The sequence below is a fragment of the Salmo salar genome, chromosome 28, assembly GCF_965601325.2.
Source record: "Salmo salar chromosome 28, fSalSal1, whole genome shotgun sequence".
In the NCBI taxonomy this organism is placed as follows: domain Eukaryota; kingdom Metazoa; phylum Chordata; class Actinopteri; order Salmoniformes; family Salmonidae; genus Salmo; species Salmo salar.
The window spans coordinates 33,462,501-33,475,000 of record NC_138318.1 but is presented as its reverse complement, the minus strand read 5'-3'; the positions used below and the strand labels follow the sequence as shown (position 1 = coordinate 33,475,000).

The 12,500-nt window shown below is 39.3% G+C and overlaps 1 pseudogene across 1 annotated transcript in view; it reads left to right on the top strand.

Moving 5' to 3' along the window:
• LOC106589866 (RNA binding protein fox-1 homolog 3-like) overlaps positions 1-12,500 on the top strand; it is a 919,181-nt pseudogene that overhangs the window by 614,245 nt on the left and 292,436 nt on the right. The window contains exon 5 of the transcript XR_014383051.1: positions 5,868-5,992. The product of XR_014383051.1 is annotated as an RNA binding protein fox-1 homolog 3-like (transcript). The remainder of the gene's footprint in view (positions 1-5,867; positions 5,993-12,500) is intronic.

The window sequence follows — 12,500 nt, the reverse complement described above, 5'->3', positions numbered from 1 at the left end:
CAAGTGACATTTTAATGGTCCTGGTTTTACTATGGCTGTCTCCCAAACAGCACCCTATCCCCTATATAGTCCACAAATGTTTACCAGAACCCTATGGCCCCTATGTAGGGAATGGGGTGTCATCTCAGATGCATCCCAAGACCCTTTAATAATGTAAAGAGAGAGAATGTTGATATTTTCCAGACTCTGAATCAGAGGGGTTAGGTTAAATGCAGAACACACATTTCGGTCGAATGTTTGGGCAAATGTCTAGGTTTTCCTTTCCCTATCTCTCTCCATCTGCAGTTTGTCAGCCCTGACTCCAAAAACTCTGTCCAGGATGTTTGCTGTTTATTAACTCAGACCACCTCTCTCTCTCTCTCTCTCTCTCTCTCTGTCTATGTCCCTCTCTCTCCCTCTGTCTCTCTGTCTCTGTCTGTCAGTCTCTCTCTCTGTCTCTTTCTCTATCTCTCTATCTCTCTCTGTGTCTCCCTCTCTCTGTGTCTCTCTCTCTTTCTCTATCCCTGTCTCTTTCTCTATCCCTGTCTCTCTCTATGTCTCTGTCTCTCTCAGTCTATGCCTCTCTATCTCAGTCTACGTCTCTGTCTCTTTCTCTCCCTCTGTCTCTATGTCTCTGTCTCTTTCTCTGTCTCTTTCTCTGTCTCTGTCTCTGTCTCTTTCTCTCCCTCTGTCTCTATGTCTCTGTCTCTTTCTCTGTCTCTGTTTCTGTCTCTCTCTCTCTCGCTCTCTGTTTCTGTCTCTCTCTCTCTCTCTCTCTGTTTCTGTCTCTCTCGCTCTCTGTTTCTGTCTCTCTCGCTCTCTGTCTCTGTCTCTCTCTCTGTTTCTGTCTCTGTCTCTCTCTCTGTTTCTGTCTCTGTCTCTCTCTCTGTTTCTGTCTCTGTCTCTCTCTCTGTTTCTGTCTCTCTCTCTCTCTGTTTCTGTCTCTCTCTCTCTCTCTGTTTCTGTCTCTCTCGCTCTCTGTCTCTGTCTCTCTCTCTGTTTCTGTCTCTGTCTCTCTCTCTGTTTCTGTCTCTCTCTCTCTCTCTGTTTCTGTCTCTCTCTCTCTCTCTGTTTCTGTCTCTCTCGCTCTCTGTCTCTGTCTCTCTCTCTGTTTCTGTCTCTGTCTCTCTCTCTGTTTCTGTCTCTGTCTCTCTCTCTGTTTCTGTCTCTGTCTCTCTCTCTGTTTCTGTCTCTCTCTCTCTCTCTGTTTCTGTCTCTCTCTCTCTCTCTGTTTCTGTCTCTCTCTCGGTCTCTCGGTCTCTCTCTCGGTCTCTCTCGGTCTCTCTCTCTCTCTCTCTCTCGGTCTCTCGGCTCTCTCTCTCGGTCTCTCTCGGTCTCTCTCTCTCTCTCTCTCGGTCTCTCTCTCTCTCTCTCGGTCTCTCTCTCGGTCTCTCTCGGTCTCTCTCTCTCGGTCTCTCTCTCGGTCTCTCGGTCTCTCTCTCGGTCTCTCTCTCGGTCTCTCTCTCTCTCTCGGTCTCTCGGTCTCTCTCGGTCTCTCTCTCGGTCTCTCTCGGTCTCTCGGTCTCTCTCTCTCTCGGTCTCTCTCTCTCTCGGTCTCTCTCTCTCTCGGTCTCTCTCTCTCTCGGTCTGTCTCTCTCTCGGTCTGTCTCTCTCTCGGTCTCTCTCTCTCTCGGTCTGTCTCTCTCTCGGTCTGTCTCTCTCTCGGTCTGTCTCTCTCTCGGTCTGTCTCTCTCTCGTCTCTCTCTCTCTCTCTCTCTCTCTCTCTCTCTCTCTCTCTCTCTCTCTCTCTCTCTCTCTCTCTCTCTCTCTCTCTCTCTCTCTCTCTCTCTCTCTCTCTCTCTCTCTCTCTCTCTCTCTCTCTCTCTCTCTCTCTCTCCTCTCTCTCTCTCTCTCTCTCTCTCTCTCTCTCTCTCTCTCTCCAAATTCAATTCAATTTCAGTTTAAGGGATTTATTGGCATGGAAACATATGTTAACATTGACAAAGCAAGTGAAGTAGATAACAAACAGAATTGAAATAAACTATAAAAATGTACAATAAACATTACACTCGCAAAAGTTCCAAAAGAATAAAGACATTTCTTTAGCATTCTAGTTTGCTCTGTTTTTTTGTTAATTCTTTCCAATGTGTCAAGTAATTATCTTTTTGTTTTCTCATGATTTGGTTGAGTCTAATTGTGTTGCTGTCCTGGGGCTCTGTGGGGTGTGTTTGTGTTTGTGAACAGAGCCCCAGGACCAGCTTGCTTAGGGGACTCTTCTCCAGGTTCATCTCTCTGTAGGTGATGGCTTTGTTATGGAAGGTTTGGGAATCGCTTCCTTCTAGGTGGTTGTAGAATTTAACGGCTCTTTTTTGGATTTTGACAATTAGCGGGTATCGGCCTAATTCTGCTCTGCATGCATTATTTGGGGTTTTACGTTGTACATGGAGGACATTTTTGCAGAATTCTGCATGCAGAGTCTCAATTTGGTGTTTGTCCCATTTTGTGAATTCTTGGTTGGTGAGCGGACCCCAGACCTCACAACCATAAAGGGCAATGGGTTCTATAACTGATTCAAGTATTTTTTGCCAGATCCTAATTGGTATGTTGCATTTTATGTTCCTTTTGATGGCATTGAAGGTCCTTCTTGCCTTGTCTGTCAGATTGCTCACAGCTTTGTGGAAGTTACCTGTGGCGCTGATGTTTAGGCGGAGGTATATTTATGGAATTTGTATTTGTGGTCCTTGGAGCACCATTATTTTGGTCTTACTGAGATTTACTGTTAGGGCCCAGGTCTGGGTATAAACAACATTGGAATCATCGCTCTCTCTCTCTCTCTCTCTCTCTCTCTCTCTCTCTCTCTCTCTCTCTCTCTCTCTCTCTCTCTCTGTCTCTGTCTCTGTCTCTGTCTCACTCTCTCTCTGTCGCTCTCTCTCTTGCTCTCTGGGCTCTATTTAAAAAAAAATGGTCAATCTTAGAGCTGATGGAAGCACCATTGGTCCAAGGTGTGTCAGAAATATTTTTGCTATTTTCACAGCGGGAATTATGGTCGCAGTAGCTGGCGGTGGCGCGAATGGGCTTGGGGTTATGATAAAGTGTTAGTTGCAGGTGTGTCGAGGCCAAATCAGTGGCCAATCAGAACATCAGAACAAAATATGTGGTAGATGGCCCCCGAAATGTAATTGTGAGCCATAAAGCCATGGTCGGTAAATCATTCTAATAAGTTTGTTTTTTAATCAAATTAAATTAAAAACTGTTTTTTAAAACAACAATAAAACTTCTAAATAGGACGGGGTATGGATGTTTTTCCTATTCATTGAACATGGTTTATTAAATAGTCATTGGCTTCAACATGGAAATATTTCATGATTCATTTGCATTTCGACAATTGCCTACCAAAAGTTATAGAAATATCACCATTGATTTGGCCTGTGTTGATTTTGCCATGGGAATGGTAAACAATCAAACACGCAAATTACCTTACAAGTGGATTCAGCACCATGGACAGCGATCAGAATTTGATATCACAGGTCCGACAGAGGAAAGCGTAAGATAAAAAAAAAAAAAATCTCTCAAAATTATGAATGGACAACAATAATAACAACATGATGTTGCTAAACATGCTTTTCCACAGAGACTGACACCTTTCATTCAATGGGCATAGCACTTAATGAGTTCACTCTTTTCACAGAAGCTGTACCAAAATAACTTCCAATCTACAGAAATAAGGGGAATGTTTGTTGACTGTTTTGCTGCTCTGAAAATGGGGTATTTAAAAAAAAAACACTGATGATATGCCACTGATTAGGCTACTGTGTGTTATTACTAAACCAGCTGTCATAAACAACATGTTATTACTAAAACCAGCGGTCATAACCAACATGTTATTGCTAAAACCAGCGGTCATAACTGACATGTTATTACTAAAACCAGCTGTCATAACAACATGTTATTGCTAAAACCAGCTGTCATAACTGACATGTTATTACTAAAACCAGCTGTCATAACCGACATGTTATTGCTAAAACCAGCGGTCATAACTGACATGTTATTACTAAAACCAGCTGTCATAACCAACATGTTATTACTAAACCAGCTGTCATAAACAACATGTTATTACTAAAACCAGCTGTCATAACCGACATGTTATTGCTAAAACCAGCAGTCATAACTGACATGTTATTACTAAAACCAGCTGTCATAACTGACATGTTATTACTAAAACCAGCTGTCATAACAACATGTTATTACTAAAACCAGCTGTCATAACTGACATGTTATTACTAAAACCAGCTGTCATAATGACATGTTATTACTAAAACCAGCTGTCATAACTGACATGTTATTACTAAAACCAGCTGTCATAACTGACATGTTATTACTAAAACCAGCTGTCATAACTGACATGTTATTACTAAAACCAGCTGTCATAACAACATTTTATTACTAAAACCAGCTGTCATAACTGACATATTATTACTAAAACCAGCTGTCATAACAACATGTTAATACTAAAACCAGCTGTCATAACAACATGTTATTACTAAAACCAGCTGTCATAACTGACATGTTATTTCTAAAACCAGCGGTCATAACTGACATGTTATTACTAAAACCAGCTGTCATAACAACATGTTATTGCTAAAACCAGCTGTCATAACCAACATGTTATTACTAAAACCAGCTGTCATAACTGACATGTTATTACTAAAACCAGCTGTCATAATGACATGTTATTACTAAAACCAGCTGTCATAACTGACATGTTATTACTAAAACCAGCTGTCATAACTGACATGTTATTACTAAAACCAGCTGTCATAACTGACATGTTATTACTAAAACCAGCTGTCATAACAACATTTTATTACTAAAACCAGCTGTCATAACTGACATATTATTACTAAAACCAGCTGTCATAACAACATGTTAATACTAAAACCAGCTGTCATAACAACATGTTATTACTAAAACCAGCTGTCATAACTGACATGTTATTTCTAAAACCAGCGGTCATAACTGACATGTTATTACTAAAACCAGCTGTCATAACAACATGTTATTGCTAAAACCAGCTGTCATAACCAACATGTTATTACTAAAACCAGCTGTCATAATGACATGTTATTACTAAAACCAGCTGTCATAACTGACATGTTATTACTAAAACCAGCTGTCATAATGACATGTTATTACTAAAACCAGCTGTCATAACTGACATGTTATTACTAAAACCAGCTGTCATAACTGACATGTTATTACTAAAACCAGCTGTCATAACCAACATGTTATTACTAAAACCAGCGGTCATAACTGACATGTTATTACTAAAACCAGCTGTCATAACCAACATGTTATTACTAAAACCAGTGGTCATAACTGACATGTTATTACTAAAACCAGCTGTCATAACCGACATGTTATTACTAAAACCAGCTGTCATAACCAACATGTTTTTACTAAAACCAGCTGTCATAACCAACATGTTATTACTAAAACCAGCTGTCATAACGACATGTTATTACTAAAACCAGCTGTCATAACCAACATGTTATTACTAAAACCAGCTGTCATAACCAACATGTTATTGCTAAAACCAGCTGTCATAACCAACATGTGTTATTGCAAAAACCAGCTTTTGGTCAGTCTTAACTGTCCCTACAATTTGGTGCCTGTTTTTAAGGACACACCTACAATATTTCCACCCATCCCATCTCAGCGCAAGCAAGCTGATGATAGACAGGTAAATAACCAACCCTGGGTCAAGGGTTGGAAAATAGCAGAGCACTCAAAATTGGCAATGAGCGCGTGTAAGACTCTTTTATTCCCACAACACCAACCCTCTATCTTCTTAATGTTTTACCAGTTTTTTTATATACATTGTATGACATAGTTTTTCTGCATGTTTATCAATATTTCTACATAACTCGCATGTATCTCTATCTCCATAGAAACCAAACCAGGAAGTGGCTTGTGTAAGCAGCACGGAACCATTGCTCTCTTTGGCAACGTGGTGTACAGCGGCCTGCTCAACGAGCACATCTGGCATTTCGGGGTTCCCCTCGTCAACAGACTGGTGAGTTTTGGGGCGTCCTACTCCCCCTCCTTCCGTCCTTCCATCCTCTCTCGCTGTTGTCACTTACTGTGCCGTAATTAGTCTCTGCTCCATCGTGGTCGGTCGTTGCCACCGCTGTTGTGGTTTTACCACACTAAATAAATATTGATTGGCCTGGGATGTTTCTGCAAACTGGTTTTGTTGGTGCCTTGCTGTCTCTCTGAGATGCATAGGATTGTGGATATTGCAGTTCTTCTTGACAATTTTGTGAGTTTTGGAATTCTCTGCTACCACATTATCAACAGTGTGTTGATATCTATCTATGCAGCCAATTGTCAATATGTGTGAGTATTTCACGATAATTATGTGTAAATAATGTATTGGATTCATCATGCCTGTACACAAGCTGATTGAATATGTATTACTGGTTGAAAATGAAATTCACTTGAATTAATCTGCAATCTTGAACATGTCAAGGTGTGATAGTGAGCCTCTGTTTTATAGACGTTTGATTAATATTCTTGTTTAGAGAGATATTGATGTCAGATGACATTTGTGTGCGGGATATTCAAAAATCTCCAATTTGGTCAACTGAAATATTGAAGCAAGTGTACGTGTGAAATTAAAATCATTATGTTTCAATCTTTTGCTTCAAATTAAGATGTAAAGAGTCAACTATTTTAAATAACAAAGTCAGATGGTTAAATGTGACATGTTTTATGACATTATCGTTTTGAACGTCTGGCAGTGTTTCCCCAGATCTTACATAACTGGTGATTGAGGCTGTTTTGGTGACATATTCATTGACTTGCATGTCTTTTTCTGATCATATTCTTTTGACTTCCTGTTTTATTATTCAATCCAATATGTATCCTCAGAGTTCTGAATATTTAATTGTGAATATTTATATAGCCGCTGATATCATCAAAAATGTTACGAGCTAGGTCTATATTTTATTGATACAGACAGTCGATGGCTCACACTCACACACACACACACACACACACACACACACACACACACACACACACACACACACACACACACACACACACACACCTAGACACACACACACGTTAAATAATTCAGTGCATGGTGCAGCTGTTGAAACACAGGGTTGGAGAGACGGCATAGAAATGAAATAGATGTCAAACTGAACAGCTGTCCGTGGCATAGCTCTCGTTTTAATATTGCAAGGTGTTTGTATATCATGGAGGAATATGACACTGGGCCCAACTCTGCTTTAGGGCAGTATAACCTGTGTGTGTGTGAGTTTGTGAGCATGTGTGTGTGTGTGTGTATAGCCGCGGGAAGTAGTTTGGGATGATTATTTGTCGACGACAGGGGGGGCTGGAGGAAAAAAATCTTCCGGCGCTACCAAGGGATACATCGGTCCACTAATTGAGGACTAGTAAAGGCCTAGAGGACTAGTAAAGGCCTAGAGGACTAGTAAAGGACTAGAGGACTAGTAAAGGCCTAGAGGACTAGTAATGGACTAGAGGACTAGTAAAGGCCTAGAGGACTAGTAAAGGACTAGAGGACTAATAAAGGCCTAGAGGACTAGTAATGGACTAGAGGACTAGTAAAGGCCTAGAGGATTAGTAAAGGACTAGAGGACTAGTAAAGTCCTAGAGGACTAGTAAATGCCGACAGGACTAGTAAAGGCCTAGAGGACTAGTAAAGGCATAGAGGACTAGTAAAGGCCTAAAGGACTAGTAAAGAACTAGAGGACTAGTAAAGGCCTAAAGGACTAGTAAAGAACTAGAGGACTAGTAAAGGCCTAGAGGACTAGCAAAGGCCTAGAGTACTAGCAAAGGAATAGAGGACTAGTAAAGAACTACAGGACAAGTAAAGGCCTTCATGACTAGTAAATAACTAGAGGACTAGTAAAGAACTAGAGGACTAGTAAAGAACTACATGGGTAGTAAAGAACAAGAGGACTAGTTAAGAACTAGAGGACTAGTAAAGAACTAGAGGACTAGTAAAGGCCTTAAGGACTAGTAAAGAACTAGATGACTAGTAAGGAAGTAGAGGACTAGTAAAGGCCTTCAGGACATGTAAAGGCCTTCAGGGCTAGTAAATAACTAGAGGACTAATAAAGAACTAGAGGACTAGTAATGAACTTGAAGACTAGTAAAGGACTAGAGGACTAGTGATGAACTACCGGACAAATAAAGAACAAGAGGACTAGTAAAGAACTACATGACTTGTAAAGGCCTTCAGGACTAGTAAAGAACTAGAGGACTAGTAAAGGAATAGAGGACTAGTAAAGAACTAGAGGACTAGTAAAGAACTACATGACTAGTAAAGAACTACATTACTAGAAAAGAACTAGAGGACTAGTAAAGGACTAGAGGACTAGTAAAGAACTACAGGACTAGTAAAGAACTAGATGACTAGTAATGGACTAGAGGACTAGTAAAACACTGCAGGACTAGTAAAGAACTACATGACAAGTAAAGGCATTCAGGACTAGTAAAGAACTAGAGGACTAGTAAAGAACTACATGACTAGTAAAGAACTACATTACTAATAAAGAACTTGAGGACTAGTAAAGGGCTTCAGGACTAGTAAAGAACTACATGACTAGTCAAGAACTAGAGGACTAGTAAAGAACTAGAGGACTAGTAAAGGCCTTCAGGAGTAGTAAAGAACTACAAGACTAGTAAAGAACTAGAGGAATAGTAAACAACTAGAGGACTACTAAAGAACTACATGACTAGTAAGGGCCTTCAGGACTAGTAAAGAACTAGAGGACTAGTAAAGGCCTTCAGGAGTAGTAAAGAACTACAAGACTAGTAAAGAACTAGAGGAATAGTAAACAACTAGAGGACTACTAAAGAACTACATGACTAGTAAGGGCCTTCAGGACTAGTAAAGAACTAGAGGACTAGTAAAGGACTAGAGGACTAGTAAAGAACTAGAGGACTAGTAAAGGACTAGAGGCCTAGTAAAGAACTAGAGGACTAGTAAAGGCCTTCAGGACTAATAAAGAACTAGAGGACTAGTAAAGAACTAGAGGACTAGTAAAGGGCTTCAGAACTAGTAAAGAACTACATGACTAGTCAAGAACTAGAGTACTAGTAAAGAACTAGAGGACTAGCAAAGGCCTTCAGGACAAGTAAATAACTACAAGACTAGTAAAGAACTAGAGGAATAGTAAATAACTAGAGGACTACTAAAGAACTACATGACTAGTAAAGGCATTCAGGACTAGTAAAGAACTACATGACTAGTAAAGAACTACATGACTAGTAAAGAACTACATTACTAGTAAAGAACTACATTACTAGTAAAGAACTAGAGGACTAGTAAAGAACTAGAGGACAAGTAAAGATGTACATGATTAGTAAAGAACTAGAGGACTAGTAAAGAACTTGAGGACTAGTAAAGGGCTTCAGGACTAGTAAAGAACTACATGACTAGTCAAGAACTAGAGGACTAGTAAAGAACTAGAGGACTAGTAAAGGCCTTCAGGAGTAGTAAAGAACTACAAGACTAGTAAAGAACTAGAGGAATAGTAAACAACTAGAGGACTACTAAAGAACTACATGACTAGTAAGGGCCTTCAGGACTAGTAAAGAACTAGAGGACTAGTAAAGGACTAGAGGACTAGTAAAGAACTAGAGGACTAGTAAAGTGCTAGAGGACTAGTAAAGACCTACAGGACTAGTAAAGAACTAGAGGACTAGTAAAGGACTAGAGGCCTAGTAAAGAACTAGAGGACTAGTAAAGGCCTTCAGGACTAATAAAGAACTAGAGGACTAGTAAAGGGCTTCAGAACTAGTAAAGAACGACATGACTAGTCAAGAACTAGAGTACTAGTAAAGAACTAGAGGATAAGCAAAGGCCTTCAGGACAAGTAAAGAACTGCAAGACTAGTAAAGAACTAGAGGAATAGTAAATAACTAGAGGACTACTAAACAACTACATGACTAGTAAAGGCATTCAGGACTAGTAAAGAACTAGAGGACTAGTAAAGAACTACATGACTAGTAAAGAACTTCATTACTAGTAAAGAACTAGAGGACTAGTAAAGAACTAGAGGACAAGTAAATATGTACATGATTAGTAAAGAACTAGAGGACTAGTAAAGAACTTGAGGTCTAGTAAAGGGCTTCAGAACTAGTAAAGAACGACATGACTAGTCAAGAACTAGAGTACTAGTAAAGAACTAGAGGACTAGCAAAGGCCTTCAGGACAAGTAAAGAACTACAAGACTAGTAAAGAACTAGAGGAATAGTAAATAACTAGAGGACTACTAAAGAACTACATGACTAGTAAGGGCCTTCAGGACTAGTAAAGAACTAGAGGACTAGTAAAGGACTAGAGGACTAGTAAAGAACTAGAGGACTAGTAAAGGACTAGAGGCCTAGTAAAGAACTAGAGGACTAGTAAAGGCCTTCAGGACTAATAAAGAACTAGAGGACTAGTAAAGAACTAGAGGACTAGTAAAGGGCTTCAGAACTAGTAAAGAACTACATGACTAGTCAAGAACTAGAGTACTAGTAAAGAACTAGAGGACTAGCAAAGGCCTTCAGGACAAGTAAATAACTACAAGACTAGTAAAGAACTAGAGGAATAGTAAATAACTAGAGGACTACTAAAGAACTACATGACTAGTAAAGGCATTCAGGACTAGTAAAGAACTACATGACTAGTAAAGAACTACATGACTAGTAAAGAACTACATTACTAGTAAAAAACTAGAGGACTAGTAAAGAACTAGAGGACAAGTAAAGATGTACATGATTAGTAAAGAACTAGAGGACTAGTAAAGAACTTGAGGACTAGTAAAGGGCTTCAGGACTAGTAAAGAACTACATGACTAGTCAAGAACTAGAGGACTAGTAAAGAACTAGAGGACTAGTAAAGGCCTTCAGGAGTAGTAAAGAACTACAAGACTAGTAAAGAACTAGAGGAATAGTAAACAACTAGAGGACTACTAAAGAACTACATGACTAGTAAGGGCCTTCAGGACTAGTAAAGAACTAGAGGACTAGTAAAGGACTAGAGGACTAGTAAAGAACTAGAGGACTAGTAAAGTGCTAGAGGACTAGTAAAGACCTACAGGACTAGTAAAGAACTAGAGGACTAGTAAAGGACTAGAGGCCTAGTAAAGAACTAGAGGACTAGTAAAGGCCTTCAGGACTAATAAAGAACTAGAGGACTAGTAAAGGGCTTCAGAACTAGTAAAGAACGACATGACTAGTCAAGAACTAGAGTACTAGTAAAGAACTAGAGGATAAGCAAAGGCCTTCAGGACAAGTAAATAACTACAAGACTAGTAAAGAACTAGAGGAATAGTAAATAACTAGAGGACTACTAAAGAACTACATGACTAGTAAAGGCATTCAGGACTAGTAAAGAACTACATGACTAGTAAAGAACTACATGACTAGTAAAGAACTACATTACTAGTAAAAAACTAGAGGACTAGTAAAGAACTAGAGGACAAGTAAAGATGTACATGATTAGTAAAGAACTAGAGGACTAGTAAAGAACTTGAGGACTAGTAAAGGGCTTCAGGACTAGTAAAGAACTACATGACTAGTAAAGGCATTCAGGACTAGTAAAGAACTAGAGGACTAGTAAAGAACTACATGACTAGTAAAGAACTACATTACTAGTAAAGAACTAGAGGACTAGTAAAGAACTAGAGGACAAGTAAATATGTACATGATTAGTAAAGAACTAGAGGACTAGTAAAGAACTTGAGGTCTAGTAAAGGGCTTCAGAACTAGTAAAGAACGACATGACTAGTCAAGAACTAGAGTACTAGTAAAGAACTAGAGGACTAGCAAAGGCCTTCAGGACAAGTAAAGAACTACAAGACTAGTAAAGAACTAGAGGAATAGTAAATAACTAGAGGACTACTAAAGAACTACATGACTAGTAAGGGCCTTCAGGACTAGTAAAGAACTAGAGGACTAGTAAAGGACTAGAGGACTAGTAAAGAACTAGAGGACTAGTAAAGGACTAGAGGCCTAGTAAAGAACTAGAGGACTAGTAAAGGGCTTCAGAACTAGTAAAGAACTACATGACTAGTCAAGAACTAGAGTACTAGTAAAGAACTAGAGGACTAGCAAAGGCCTTCAGGACAAGTAAATAACTACAAGACTAGTAAAGAACTAGAGGAATAGTAAATAACTAGAGGACTACTAAAGAACTACATGACTAGTAAAGGCATTCAGGACTAGTAAAGAACTACATGACTAGTAAAGAACTACATGACTAGTAAAGAACTACATTACTAGTAAAAAACTAGAGGACTAGTAAAGAACTAGAGGACAAGTAAAGATGTACATGATTAGTAAAGAACTAGAGGACTAGTAAAGAACTTGAGGACTAGTAAAGGGCTTCAGGACTAGTAAAGAACTACATGACTAGTCAAGAACTAGAGGACTAGTAAAGAACTAGAGGACTAGTAAAGGCCTTCAGGAGTAGTAAAGAACTACAAGACTAGTAAAGAACTAGAGGAATAGTAAACAACTAGAGGACTACTAAAGAACTACATGACTAGTAAGGG